The sequence below is a fragment of the Crocodylus porosus genome, unplaced genomic scaffold (assembly GCF_001723895.1).
Source record: "Crocodylus porosus isolate Cpor-Errol unplaced genomic scaffold, CroPor_comp1, whole genome shotgun sequence".
NCBI lineage: Eukaryota > Metazoa > Chordata > Crocodylia > Crocodylidae > Crocodylus > Crocodylus porosus.
The window spans coordinates 2,175,728-2,191,587 of record NW_017728925.1 but is presented as its reverse complement, the minus strand read 5'-3'; the positions used below and the strand labels follow the sequence as shown (position 1 = coordinate 2,191,587).

Here is a 15,860-nt window from a genome sequence, read left to right as displayed (position 1 = left end):
CCTTCAGAGCTAGAACTGAGGACTTAAGTTCTCACACTGCCAAAAGAAACACACGGCCAGCATACCTCAAATCTTCACCTATTCATCTGAACAACTAAACAGCCTTGTAGATTATATAATCAGATGGGCTGCCTGGGCACAGCAGGACAATCTGGGCCACTGGATAGTATCACAGTGCTATGTACATCCCTTGGCGGGGGGAAGAGGAGGTCAGGAAACTTGGAGTCTCTTCTTTGCTCCAAGGACAAGCTAAATAACTTTAGAACAGAGGATGGCTTTGCAGGTTATCCTGAATTCTACTCACATGCACAAACACACACGTAAGTAGTTGCAAAGGGATGGGGAGTGCTTAATACATGCACCAGAAACCACTGGCAAGGCCAGGGGTGAGCTCAGAGCTTGTGAGAGAATGGAGCAATATTTCCAGAGTATGGAGATTTAGGGCCATTTCTCCTCCTCTCCTTACATTACTGAGGAACATAAGGAAAAATCCACTAAATGCCATACCGTCCTCCTGTTGATGGATATAACGGCTCTTGTCTGGACACAACAGACCCTCCAGAGATAGCACTGTGCAAATCAAAAGTCATTTCTGTAAGGGCTTGTTTTGTAACTCATCTCCACAGTCTCATCATCTTATTTATATGCAAGTGAAACAGCAAATTCCCCAGTGGACTCCAAGGAGTCTCTGGCATATCTCGGTTTGCCGGGTAGGAATTCCACTTGGAGAGCTGTGAGTGACATTCAGATTTATAAGCACACACAAAAAATGTAGTCTCCCTAGCAATGCAAGTGAAATAGTCTCAGGTTCAAAGATGAAAGGAAGGGAGGATGGGGCCTAGTTTTTTGTGCTGTTCTGGTTTAGGACAAAGCTGGCAAGATTGAACCTGGTAATGCTCACAAAAGCTGCACTTCTATGCCCAAAAAACAAAGCCCCAAGAATCATCGTTCCCAATACCAACCCCCACATACCAAACCCAAATTTTCTCTACTGCAGTTGGCAAATGTAGAAAGATATTTCATGAGTGCCTTATAAAGGTGTTTATCATAAGTGGAAATTGCCTTTTAATTAGCAACCAAAGAGGCAGCTCATGCAAAGAGAATCAATACACAGGAAAATCAGTGTTTAAAAATGCTGCCCCCTCCTTCTGACACCACAGCAGGAAACTTGGCCTTAGATGCAAGTACTGACCAGGGAAAGATCTGCGTTCTAACAGTGTGTTCCCACTCCCCAGCCTGTGCCTGGAGCAGGGTATCTGAGGCAGCAGCAGTAGTAAATGAATGGGGCTTCGTCTCTGAAACAGCTATTTTACAAGTCTTACAGCCAGCAAAAGCAAGCCTGAGCGACAGGCTGCCAGCCTGCAGGGAGCTGTGTAGCCTGAAGCCAGGGTCATGAATTTTAACAACAGACCAGTGTCTACAACTACAAAACCCCCCCCAAAAAAACACACACTGCTTCATATTATGGCAAAAGCTTTAAATAGGTTCAGTGCACACCCAGCACTTAGGCTGCAGGTATTTTTGCCTGAATGGGCACTTTGCTCTCCAGACTGCATTGCAGCCCACTCTGCACTTAAACTCAGTGAGGAAAGGAGAGAAATTCCTACATGACCTACCTGGAGAGCCCTCCAACTGGCACTTGTACACCCGGATAGGCTCACCTCCACATACATGGCACCTCCAGCAGGCATGTGCCCACAAAGGTTCATCTACACAGTAACTTACTGAGTCAAGAAGCAAAATATGGAAGGGGCTAGAACGGATAAAGAGGGAATATCCCTTCTATTGGGGAAGGCTTCAAGGGTCACTTCCAGGCCTAGCTCTCTCTACAGCAGCTGTTGTCTTTATTTTCAATAAATCAATTAGAAAAAATAGAAGGGAGGACCATGACAGAAAAACATGGGTAGGCCAGTGCGTTTGAAGATGCCAACACACTCCTTGACCATCCCCGGACTTCTTTCAAGGAGGTCTTTTTCAAGGGGATGCAAGCCAAACCCCAGCCACACAGCAAGGGACTCAGAGGCTTCCTTCTTCCCAAGGGAGTTACAAGGGTACATTCACATGAGCAAAGCACTTTAAGAACTTTAAAAAAAAACACCCTTGATATACTCTATATAATCTACAGCGGTTTATCTCTGGAGATAGCTAGCACAAATCACTGCCCAACAATTGGGCCCATTGTTTAGTCTTCTCCTTGGCCTAAGCTCTCCCGTGGCAGCCACAATTCTTGGCCAAGATACACTCCAGTTCTTCTGGAAAGCTTGAACTGGGCAAGCTACCCACGCCAAAGAGGAAGTGTTATTTTGTTTGGTCTAAGGTGCCAGCTGATCAAAGTGAAGCCCCCCTCATATCATGCATAAGGGGGAAACACGCTCTTGCAGCAGCATGTGACAGTACAATAAAACCCCATTTAAACAAATACCTGTAGAAGTGATATACAAATCCTCAACTCCCACGGCACTTAAGAAAGCAACACACAATAGAGTGCTCTACCCTTTCACATTCCAGCAATTAAAAGGAATAAAACACAACAAAACAACACAACCACTTCCATTGCTACTGCCCAGTAAAAGGGGAATGTCACAAAACACTGATCAGGTTTCTGTTATACTTTGGTTATTTCCTCTGCATCCAGAGAAGCATTTATATGTTCAAGGTCTCTGATGCTATGAGCCATGTTGGGCTGGGGGCCAGTACCACGCTGAAGCCCCAAATCATTCTGTTTCACAATACAGGTGGCACCTTGCTTCTGATTTGGGAGGCAACTGTATAATAAACAGATCTCCCAGCAGGTCTGTTTAGGTAGCAAAGACCACTTTTTAGAGATCTACAGCCTGAAGGCAGCTATTCCCTATCCTTCCCTGAGCAGACAGTGAAGAAAGTTTTGCATAAGCTGCAAGAAAAGTCAATAAAGAGAAAAGAAACTTAACGTTCCACAAACAGTGAGCATGAAAAACACCATTTCCCCATTCCTGTGCCATTCCCAAGTTGTGTACATAAAGAAAGAGTAGGTACAGAGCAGAAAGAAGAGGGGTGACGGGCAGTTACCGGAGTTCTACTTGCAGCAGCCTCGGTAGCAGACACTCGCGCTTCACTCACTCCAGTCCCCGAGCTCGATCCTTTTCAAAGTCACACGCTTCAGACAGCGACGGGAGGGGGAGAGGAGTCCATGGACACTAAGACAGTGTTCACTTGCTCAACCTGTACTCTGCAGTATGTGGCCCAACCTAGGCATCATGAGACCAGAGTGCTGCTCTCATTTATTCAATTTCCTGACATCCTTGCCAGTTTAACTGCTTCTTCTCCAAATTAAAAGCCTGTCACTGCAGCTCCATTGTAAGTCCTGAATTTTGCCAAGGCCTCAAGGGATACTCAAATAAACAGGCATATTCTACTTGTTTGCATCAGAGGAGTGCCTAAAAACCCAGTGTAGAGCCCTAGCATGCTAAACACTATATAGGCACACTGAAGATACCCAGGCCTCTACCACACAAATATTCCATAGCAGCATTAATGCAGTATACTGTACATGCACCACCATCCTCCAGGACTGTGGCCCTTTCAGAGCTGTGCTCTGGAACTTACATCAACCAAATGCAAGGTCCAGTCATACATCAAGAGTTTGTACAATTGTTCAGTTGGCCTTGGCCACACATACTTACCTACCTTTGGGAATGACATGCCTGTCACTGCTGTATGATCAGCATGCCTCAGTTATGAATCTATTTATCCTTGGCTCCTGTGAAGGCCGGAGGGTCAGGGGTCAGGCCTTAGTCTCCTTGTCTAGTCACAGGAGACTAAGTGACTATCCCAAGGTCATCCAGGAAGTCTGTGGCTGAATAGGAACAAAAATTGCATCTTCAGAGTCCCAGCTCTGTGCTTTTGGCACCATAACCATGCTTCTCATGTACTGGAGACCACTCAGCAAGGGAGTCAAGAAAGGAAGGGGAAAGACTCAAAGTGGGCTAGGTGCTACAGCATAAGTCAGAGGTGTCATTCACTCAAAATCCTATTTCCTGGGCTTCCACACTTGACAGGAAAAGCTTGCAGCCACCGCTCTGTACAGCAAGTCTCAGTGTCCATCATTGTGGATACACAACATCAAGAATTATGTAAAGTATGAGAGAGAGCTCCCAGCTCTTCATCCAAGGGCAAGGACACAGAGCAAGTCTCAGAGGCTTTCAAAGGAAGGGAGGGCTGGTGCACAGATCTATTTATCAGAAATCTGTTAAGAGACTACACTAAGCAGAAGTGAAGCATGTAGGGCAGAAAAGCAAAAACCTATCTGTGTTGGGGTGGGGGGAGATGGAGGGGGCGTCACACCCATGGCAGGGACCCTATTTCCTCCTTACATTATGCTCCATGGGACCTCCCAGACTCCTCAATGCTTGGTGGAGCTCCTTAAGACAATAACCTCCACAGAGATCTGCGTAAAATCTGGCCACCTGCGCTGAGTTGGATTTTTTGTTTGCCTGTTTTGTCACACTCAACATCCCCCCTCCCCCCCTAGGGAAATGTACCTACTTTAGGGTTAGGTTCTTCCCCCTCATCCTCTGTGGCCGACACACAGATGATAGACATTTGCATCCATCCATCTAGATCTCCCCTACTCATTGATCCAGTAGTATATTGCAATGGGCAGACATTGCATTGTGACTGCCTCTCACATATGTAGAGGGCCACATGACCATTGCTTTGGGAGTCTGCTTCTGCACTCAAACACTGGCTTGATTTCTGGCCTGATCCAAATGACAGTTCACATGTGTTTTCTGGAGTTGCACAAATTTTGATATGGAATCCCAAGGCCACAATGATAACACCAGTCAGGCTGTGCAATTAAGAGCTCATTCAAAGCCAAGGAAGATTAGGTAGCGTGATAAATGCCAAAAGTGAAAATGTCTCTCTTAGAGACAGGGCTGCACTAGGACTTTTATCCTCACTTCAGTTCACTCAGCACAATTTCTCTTCCTGAAGGAGATGCCAGGCCCTTCCTCTAAGCACAATTAGGAGGATCATGTTCCTTTCATAGAGTTTATTTTCAGAACAAAAAACAAAAAAACTTGTTTAGTAGCTTTCTCTGCGGCAAACTGATTAAGCTACTTCACCCATCAAAGGAGAGCATCCATCCTCCAGCCTGAGAAGATGCCCCAGAGGCCACTCTAAACTTTGAAAGAGGAGCCAAGTCGAACATCCTTCATTCCTCCCCTTACAAAAACAAAGCCACAGCACTTGCTAAAGGAGAACTTAACCCTCAGAACACATGCAAATCCACAAGCAGGACAAAGCCCTTCTGAAAAGGTGCCAAAAACCTGATTTGCCTGCACCTGTGACCCTCTATAACGTAACATACCTAATAATTACATTTTAGGTAATGCAGTCTAGATGAGGGCACCTTGCCTCATCTATCCATAGTGCATCTGCAGATGTGAGCTACTGTGTGTGGCCCAGTGGGGACCTATTACACAACTACAAGGGGCTGTTTTTCTGGATGTGTGTAGGGGACAGGTATCACAGCCTTGTGGCACAGGAAGGCAGGCTGCATTTAAACTGGAGTGGCATGTCCACAAGTGTAGGGTGAAAATGGTGCTAGAAACACTTAGCTATGATTTTGAATCCTGAGATACCTCACTGCTTTAGAAATAATGACCCAGTCCTGGAAAGATAAACGTACGTTTCCTTGCAGTAATTCAGAACTGAGCTGGTTAGGACCTTGCAGGGCAGGGGCCTCCAGTAGTCCAGTGTGCTGCAGAGGTCAGGACTTTTAAAGGAGGCAGGTGGTTGCCTCCACTGTTCTCCTGGAGACTGTTATAAACCAGGGGAGTACAAAAGCATCCCATAAAGAACAGATCAAGGCTCATTTAGCTGACAGCAACTCATCCACACATTATAACACAGGGCCAGAACAAGACAGGTTGGCTGCTAGCTCTTTGTGCCTTAACTCAATCCCTGTGCTGCCTGGTGCTTTGCTTTGGTGAAGCTTGGCACATGAACATGTAAGAACTGCTACTTTCACAAGAGTCTACTTACCAAATGATGTTTAGGTTCACCATGACAGACAATAAAAGATGCCTGTTCACCAGTGAGGCCCCATTAGCAACAAGATGCCAGTTTGCCATCTTAACAGAGATTATTGCACCATTTGCCTTGAGGACTTATGGAAGGGTCAAAGACAGCTGGGGTAAGGAAACAAGTTTACAAATATAAACAACCTTACACCCAGGTGCTGCTTTCCTACAACAGTGTTACCCTAGTGTATATATATATGACAAAGACAGCTGTAAACTCAGTTAAAGAATCACTGTTGAGTCCGGCATCTGTGATGGACTAGTTTGGAAAGATATTCACAGATGCACTTCTAAAAACTCTAAACACCAACATCTTACATAAGCCATTTAAATAGCATTCAATATCAGCATAAAATGGGAAGAAAGTGCTGGGGTCACGTTTACAAGAGCCAATTCCCACTCTCCAGGAGGGATCTACAGAGAAGCCTCCTGCATACTCCATCTGTATGTGGAAGACATTACAACACAGCCACATTTGGTAAGTTACTTTGTTCTAGCAGCATCTCTGCTATGCCCCATCACTTGCTGGCAGTGAAGAGCAAGAAAAGAGGTATCAATGGAGTCCTGCCTACAAGAGCTGGTTAATACAGGGACAAGTGAACCTAGACAGGATAGCAAATGCTGAGTGCCTGAGAGCAGGGTTGGGGCAGGGTAACATCAGAGCACTGAACTAGTAACTGCAAGGGACAGAAGAGAGGTAGGACACATACGTACGTGCTCATCTGCTTTTCCTTACACATATCACTTTTCTGCTCACTGGCACTGCAGACAGCTTTAGTTTTTAAGAGGCACCACACTGGCTCTCTGATTTTTCCCATTTCAGTGGGATCCACACCTTTCCATGACAAAGAGATACTCTTTCATGCAGGGAACCCCTTCATTGTCCATCCTGCCCAGCACTGCTTACTCCAGGTACTCAAATAATGATCTGCTTAATGCTTGCCCTACATTAATAACAATCTTGATGCCACTCACCCCAGCCTTGGGTGGACTACCAAGACCACACACACTCAAGCTTCATAATTTGTCATGGCCATGTCATCCGTGACAAAACCCAAGAATGGTCTTTTCCACCCCAGCCTAACCTGCTATGCAGTAAGCCTCTCATTCAACCATTAGCTCTGTTACAGTGTTTTGATATCTTTACAAGCTTAAAAACTATTAACAATTGGTCTTTTCCATTAAAAAAGGATTAATCTAGTACAGTCACTGCCTGAATTTTTTTTCTATAAACCAAGATTATGCCTTTGCAACACTGGCATAACTAGTACCATTTCTAGCCATGCCGATTGGGCCTGGCCTGGATAAGTTGCTGGCACTTGTAGCCAGGCACTGAAGGAAGAGAATTCAAAGCCCTGCTGGTTTTTCACATATCTTGTAAAAGAAAAGTCACTCTGCTTTCAGGATATATTTTTAAGGAAGCTTAATTGCACAACCAATTTAATACTACTTTATACTCCTTTAGTACCCTCTATCAAAGGGTAGTCACCTTGAGACCCATCATTATCGCTATCTGACAGCATGATTTAATGAAGGAGAGCGCTGCAGTAGTTAACCCACGTAGCAGGGCTAGAATGACAACTCATAGCCCATTTAATTCTCCTCCCCACCTCTCCACTACCCTGGGCTTTCACTAAGCAAAAAGCATTGCAAAAATGAGTCCATGAGGGACTCGTGCAAAACAAATAATTCTAACATTTTTCACAAGATTATGTTCTCGTCTCAGTCAGCCTTCAGGGAACGTAGGTAGAGTTTACCAACTCGATGGAAGCCAGAATTTACCACAATCCTTTGAACTGGTAGCTTCTCCAAGGTTTTCAGCAGAATAGCTTGTAAGTACCAAAGCAATATCATATAGTGTTTGGTTTTAATAGTGGCCAGTGGACAAAGTGATTTCAGCGACCTGTAATCAAACCCAATCAGATCCCTTCAACCTAAAAAAAACCCCAAGGATAACACAAAAGCTGGTTTTCTAGATTCTTCCCCTAAACCGAATATAGACAACTTCCTCCTACAAAACTTAGAACAGCTCTTTCCCCAACAGCTAGAAAACGTGACTGGAGATCTTAGAGACAACACACTGAAGTATTACTAAAAAAATGCTTCACACAAAACTGATTTTTTTAAACAACCACTATTGCTCTGATCAAAGAGGGTTTGAAGAAACACCATCTGTTTTGCCAGTTTATTTACTTTTTATGTTACAGCAGCGTGATTCCAGTTTCCTCCATTATAGTTCCTTCACTAGTTCCCCTTTTTTTTTTTTTTTTGTGGAGGCTTTCCACAGCAACAGGAAGGGAAAATACATAAACCAGTAAAAACAAAGGACTGACAGACCATAGAAAAAGCCGAGAGGAGCCACTCAATTGCTGGTGGATGCTAGAAAGGAGTTTAACTAGTTTTCAAGCAGACTGCCCCTCTACAAAAACAGTTGTGGGGCACGAAAGGTTCCCTGTTATGCAGACCTTTTGACAAGACAGTGCCATAGGACCTGAAGTCACTCTGGAACAGCAAAGTCAACAGAACCGCCATTTTTGATTTTCTAAAGCCAAGAGGATTATGTCAGGAAAGCTCAGTATGGATCTTCTGCAGCATAATTTCTAGAGGCCACCCCCTTATTCAGTACTGATTCTAAAATGTTAGCTGAAATCCCATGCTATTCAGACCTACTTTAAGTAAATTCAACTCCTGTGGAGTTAAATCTGCTTAACATAGTTCAAGTTTGGCCTGTGTTATCAAAGTTGGATGGGATTCATCACGACACACTAGCAACATTCCTGCTTCTTAAAAAACCCTGCTCACCCTGCAAATGCACAACCCATTCCAGCAATAACCTTAACCCTTTCTTTAGATGAAGATTGTTCCTTGGGTGTTCACTTCCACTCCACCCTAACTGGCTTGGTTGAGAGGCTAAATGCATTAAGCTGCTATTGTGCAAGACTACCCACAGCTGCTCTTGGCATCTGTGAGCTGGAGAGAAACAAGTCAGCCAGGAGAGGAAAAGGTGCTGAAGAGGAAAAGACAATGTTATGGAATTAATTATTTCCCAAAAGTATTTATTTATCCATCAAGTTCTGTCCATATGTGCATAAATTACATACCTCCTGTAGTTGATAGAGGTTGCTGTGCAGCTGAGCTTGGAATAAGAGACTACTGTCACACAATCTGCATTGAGAGCTAGAGGACCCTTGCTTTAATCTCAACCCAGTGGAGGAGGGGACAGAGGTTTGCAATATCTTCAGTGACTATTCAAGTTCACAGTCAGCATTAGAAGCCCTACTTTACAAGATTTTCTAGGTGTCTTCAGCCTCCACCAAGGACCAGGTCTCAGAGAATGCAATAACATTAGGTATCACATGGCATGTGTCAGGGGCAACTTCCAGTAATATTGTGTCTGGCCTACAGTAAGTAGTTTAGTGCTTGGATGTCAATCCTTCAATCTAGGACCCTTCCCTCCTGTTCACCCCCTTCCTTCACAGGCCATGTGCAGAACCAGATTGTCTGCACTGCTCAACATGCTCACAGCACTTGCAGGTCTCATTACGACAAGGATTACAAATCTAAAACAATACTTCCAGGTTTCAGGTAGTTCCTTAGAAGAACCAGGAAGGATTATTTCCCTTTAAAAAGCACAACTGCCCGTAGATGTATTCTGTTCGCTCCACTGCCCACCCCACTTTGTTTTCCTTTGAAGCAATAGAGATTGGCCACAGCAGGAGACCAGAAGCAGGATGGGGTGGAACAGTACTACGAGCCAATATAGAGAATCATCTTTCCACACGGGGTCCTGCTCTTGTGCAGAGGACCAGATCTGGGTCAGAAAGGAAGGGCTCCCACAGGACAGGCAGGAAGGGGAGAGGGCTCCCACACCTTCTCTTTGTCTAGGATCATCTATCTCACCTAATGCACTTGCTATTGCAGGAGCCTCAGGCATTTGAAGGCAACTTGGTGTCTCCCATTCTCTACCTGCAATATAATGAGTTAGTCTTCTGAGGCCTGAATTGTTCTAGCCCAAGGGTTAGCAACCTTTTAGGAGCGGCAGGCCGAAGCACTGCCGCTTGGGCCGAAGACAGGCCACCTCTGCTTCGCTTGCCATTCCTTTGTCACCAAATGTCAGCTTCCCCAACCACATGAAGTCAAGCCCTAACTCTACTGCTGCTGAATGATACTGTATGCTGCCAATTCCTCCCATCAAGTGCCACTGTGGGCTACATCAAACCTCTGTGGGATGGATCCAGCCTACGGGCCATAGGCTTCCAAACCCTGCTCTAGTCTAATTAAGGTCTCTGAACTTAACATACGGCTCTGAGTTAAACCTTATGTCCTGATGCTCAGACAGGATGATTTAATTGCCCCCTTTTGCATTAGTCTTAGGTGACACCCAAATGAATTTAAAATTCAGCTGAGTCTCTCAATCATCAATTAAAAAAGATCTTCCTGGTTACAGAAAAATGGAAGGTGACTCACTATGCCCTAACAAAAGGCAAAAGCTGGCCTTAAATGCCTTATTTTCCAAGAGGATGATGTCTACACCTACCTATAGATTACAGAAATTAAAAAAAAATAAGATAAAGGATAATAAATTGGATGATAGCATCAGTTTATCACAAACCTCATTAAGCAAGAACCAAAGGTTGACAAAGTCTAACCACCAGCCAAACCTTGATTTTTCAAGAGAAACCAGGGGTTGAGATTTTCAGAGAGAGGAGACTAAAGGTGAGTATCTAAATCTGGCACTTATAAATAGCTAGATTTTTCCTAAGTGCCCACCTCCCAGAAGTTCCTAGAGATCAGAGGGAGCTGCCAGCTGCTCAGCAGTTGAGAGAGAGAGAGGCCATTATTTACGTGCCTAACTGGGTTCCTTTTTTTTTTTTTAAACCTGAAAAAAATCTCTCAGCACAGAAATCTTCTTCAGGTTAAGCCCAGGATATATGCACTGTAGACTGCAGTTTAACATAACAAGGTATCTTAGCTAGCTTGGGTACTACCAGCAGTCTAGATGCAACAGCATGGAGCTCTGTTCAGGCTAAATTTACCATGTTGCCATGGCTAGACTTCTTCCAGTGTCTGAGCTAGCTTAGGCATTTCTGACACTGTAATCAGAGGTATATAGATGCCCTCAATGCTACTCACTGACACAGATTTAGCAGACACACTTGCCTAGGACCCCAGTCTTTATATAATCTCTCCAGATATCCCTTGGAGCCAGCCCCAGATGTAGTTTCTTCCTAAGGGCAAGCCCCATGCCTCCTTAACTCCAGGCCTATTGGTCCCAACACTCCTGTTCAGGTTTGTGAAAGCCTGTTTTGAATCAACTCCTGATGAAGACTTCACCCAGGACACTTCTGCAAATGAAGTCAACATGTATTTGTCAGCTGGAACACAGCAGGCTGAATCCCAAGTCAGAATAACCCAGCTAAACTTAAGACTGCCACATCACTCTGGAATCCACCTCGTGTTTCTGCCCATTTCAGTCTGCCTGTCTCCTCTGCTGTGCTTAAACAGTCTCACCACCTGGTCAACTTGCCTTAACACAGCTCTTGGATCTTGGTCATTAGAAGATCATTCACCAAGGTGTTCCTGCACCTTCCTCATGTGAACAGTTATAGTCAGTCCTCAAGTGCTCATATCACATCAAGCAAACATGCAATCCCCCACTCTTCCAGTCCAGAATGGGAGTTAAACCATCCAGCCGTAGTCTATGACATCCAAACACCCCCACATGTTCTACGTTTGCCGAGTGGAAAGGGGCAACATTCTTACTGCTGGAAATGCCTGAGGATTAATTCACATTATTAAATGATTTGAACAACATGACCGGTACCTTGTAGGAGTTGGACGTCTTTGTAAATTTAGCAAACTGTTCTACAGCCTACATGTGAGCTGCCATAAACAGCTCATATGCATTTCTGTCCCTGGTACCTAGCACGTATCCTGGGGCAGGCAAAATACGGCCCGCAGGCCGGATCTGGCCCACGGGGCCCCTCTATAGACAAATATTACCCAACAAGGTGCTGGCAGCAGGAGCTGCTGGCTGCAGCACCAAGTAGGTTCGGCTCTGGTTGCAACATGACCAACCCCAACCCGACCCACCCCACCCTGCTCCACCATGCCCACACCCTCCAGCCTAGCAGAGACTCCTGCCCCAGCAACCCTGTCCCCGGCCCTCCCTCCCTCCAAGAGTGGAAATTCAGGAAAGAACAGGCTGGGGGTAGGGCAGACTGCCAGCGACGGCTCCGGCTGAAGGGACTGCCATGTGCTGCTCCTGGCTAGAGTGCCAGGAGGAGCACATGGAGGAATGGAGCCAGCCCAGCCTGATGGCGTGAGACTTCCCACGGCTCCTGGCACTCTACCACACCACCAGGCCAGGTTGGCTCCATGCTGTGCCATGTGGGTCTGGACAACGCAGCTGGAGCTGTGTTCTGCCAAGAAGGGGACGGGCTGGTTCTGTGGGCTGGCTGGACCAGCTCCTTGCCTCCACATGGCACAATCTCCATGTGTGCAGCACAGAGCCAGCCCGGCCCATCCTGTACCTTCCCAGCAGCACATGGTCTTAGTTTCTCGCTCTAGCCATCACAAACTCGGTACTGAAAGTGGACTGGCACCAAAATCTGAGGGAAAGCAAAGTAACACAAATAATTAAAACAGCATTAGACTGGAAGATCTGTTAACTTGTAGACTGCTGGCTTGAACATCCTGTCTATACCATTTGGAAGCTGGCAGATCTGGTTTTACACATTTTCAGGTCAAAAATCAGGTCAGGCTATCCAGAATGTAAGTATAGCATGATCCACACCGTAGACCTAGGTAGCTTTTAGTCCACAAGGAAAGAAGCACTTTGTGGTGCTGCACTTCACATCTGTCATTCTGTTCTGCTGCACACAGGTAAGAGAAGATCCCTGCTCTAGGTCTTCATTGTTCTTCTCAGCATTTTTATTTAATGACTAATGCTCTGGTTCTGCAAGTGAAGGCACAGACTCCTGCATGCAAGCAGAGCTGCCCCCTAAGATCAGGGCCCGGGGCTGCTTCTTGACAGGTTGTATTGCTTTCTGTCTTTTCCTTAGCCAAGAAGGAAACAAGAATTGATGTTTCCAAATTAAAGAGAACAATCTCTTCTGCCCTTTTCAAGTTGTTTTGTCCTTCCATCTTTTCCTTAGCCAAAAAGGAAAACACGAATTGATTTTTCCAAATTGAAGTGAGCAATCTCTCCTACCCTTTTCAGAGGAAATGCCACAACAGCTGGCATTAATTCGAACTCTACAACTTCAGTAGAGAGGCTCAATGTTGAGGGCCACCGCACAAATGTGACCCTCAACCCCCAAACAGTTGCTTCCAAGGGGGTAAAGTATATTAATAAAATAAGCCCCTGGTTTAGAGCTGTAGAGTAAAACTTTCTGAAGTAGCTATGGAAACTCACTCAGGTGCCTCTGAAGGTATAACCCAGTAATACTCTATAGTGGCTACAATGTGTTCCTGGGTAATGCCTTCAAAGGCACTCAAGTGAAAGTCTCCATAGCTACTTTGGAAAGTCTGCAGTTTTAAACAACAGTGCCAGGGGCTTATTTTATTAACATACTTCACCCACTTGACCCTCAAGCCCCAAACGGTTGCTTCCATTTACAGAAGCATGCACATACATATAAAACACAACAACATTTGTGAAGTGGCCCTCAACTTTGAGCCTCTTTACTGGAGTTGCAGAGTTTGAATTAATGCCAGCTGTTGTGGCATTTCCTGCACTACAGATACCTGTTCATAAAGAGTTGGATTAGAATTCCAACCCACGCAAAACTTTTTCATTTAGCAATTATTCTTGGTCAGATCCAGGGTTATGTGTTATACTTGAGGGTGCCATTTCAAGACCAGAAGTCCCACAGCTAATCCACACCCATGAAATATTTGTAGAAAGATATTTAGGTATGCTAGCTTGCACAACAGCTCAAAATGCAATCCCTTCATTTCACTTCACATAGGTCTATAGGTATGGAACTACCTCAGAATTAGATTTTTCCCTATTGTGGCCAAAACAAAAGGGATCAATCCTTTGGTAAATTTATTGCCAAAAACCAGCTGCTGCCCCAGGAAATCTAAATTTAGTTCCTTTTCTACAGAAATCAACCTTGTGCAAACATGCTTTTCACCAGAAAGCACTTTACCAGCTGTATTATGAATTAAATCTTGAATGGCGATCCTAGATTGTAAAGACTGGCTAGAGCAGGCAAGGTAGAGGACCACCAGAGGTACATTTCTCCTCCTCTGCTGACCTGCAGAGCTCAGAGACCAAGAGCAACCTTTTCCATCCTTCCTTATTAAAGGGTCATAGAATAAGAGGGATAGAAATAAAAACAAACTCCCCCCCACCTAAACCACGCAACATGAAAATAGCATCCAGCTAATCATCCAACAACTAAAAAGAATCAGCTTACCTATCATACAGACCATCTGGCAGCACCAGGACAAGCCCAAATGATGTTTTTCACTTTTGGAGTCTCACACGGAGACAATAATCCCTCCCCTAAAGAAGTCACCGCCTTTGTCAACTCACCAAAGATAGCCATTCTCTTGCCTGGAAATGAAAGGGGAGCAACCTAAGCACTGAAGAGGAATGAACAACGTGACTCTTCAGGATCACTTTTAGGGCTTGGCAAACAGCAGGAGCCAGTTAACAATTAGCGATCAGTCAATCCTACTCCAAGGTCTAAACACAGAAAAAACTCCCGGTGCCTTGTTTCAGCATTTGGCTTACTAAAGCTTGCAACACCCCAGAGCATTTCACTCTACCACACCGTCCTCAGACAAGATCAGATTTGGAGCAAACATTGAGCCATGTATTCACCCCTCTCAACTCAGTTTCCCATCCACTGTCTCTTGGAGGCAAGTCTCCCCACAATATACAATTCTGAGATGTATCAAAGTTTCTAAAGGGCAATTTCAGTTAGTGCTGACAAGCAGAACCCAAATCTATTATCTGCATCTGGGGCTAATAATTAACTACTGTTCAGACTTCACTAATACCTTTTACTGCTCTCTTAGTCTTTACTAAACCCTCAGCCTAACTCAAACCAGACCCATTCAGCCCTAGTAACTTCAGTTAGAATTAGCCACCTTTGGCAGATTTTGGGAGTATAGGGTAGCAGCAGGGGCTGGAGACAAAGAGTTTTCAGCCCATTCCTCATGAAGTCAAGTAACAGTCTGCTACCAAGTACAGCTAGTACCACTTGCCAAAAAACAAAAATTTTGTAATGCCTAACATACATAGCCACAACTGGCTAAGGCAACCTGTTAAAAGTACAGTCAGCTTCAAAGCCAAGATTACACAGGACAATGAGGTGGACTGGCTGCTGGAACAAGCCCCCTCCCCACACAACCTCTTTTGTACAGAATCACAAGCTTCTGGGAGTAGTAAGGGTCTTACCACCACTTATCTATAGCTTTTAGGACCTTTTAACTTGCTTGAACCCCCAAAGTTCTTAGGAGCGTCTTCCCATCAGACAAGATCAGGATATCATCCAGCTAATCAACCACTATATGGTGGGCATGCTACAACTCCCTCCCCATTACCATCCTCCAGAGAGATCCATTTGCGACTTGAGGGCAAAAGTTTTTGAAGCAGAATTTCCTATGCCAGAGGTTTTTCCTGCAAGAAAGAGCAAAGTCTTAGGAGTAGCCTGAATGCACACATGCAGAGCACAATCCATACAATCCTCATCTAATTCTTCTTTGCTAGAAACCAAATACAATAAACTTCAGGCCTTTATAAAAGATAATGTTCTCAGCTTTTAGAGATCACTAATC

General features: G+C 44.9%; 1 protein-coding gene across 6 annotated transcripts in view; it reads right to left on the bottom strand.

Moving 5' to 3' along the window:
• The window catches only part of SLC31A1 (solute carrier family 31 member 1), a 33,680-nt gene that overhangs the window by 9,790 nt on the left and 8,030 nt on the right, over positions 1-15,860 (bottom strand). The window contains exon 1 of one of the 6 annotated variants that reach the window (XM_019540538.1): positions 14,492-14,581. The exons of 2 other annotated variants lie outside the window; for them this stretch is intronic. The gene's annotated coding sequence lies outside the window, so the exon portion shown is untranslated. Of the gene's footprint in view, positions 1-3,015; positions 3,232-14,491; positions 14,582-15,860 lie in introns of those variants that run through there. 3 more of the 6 variants (XM_019540543.1, XM_019540537.1, XM_019540542.1) reach the window with 3 other exon arrangements.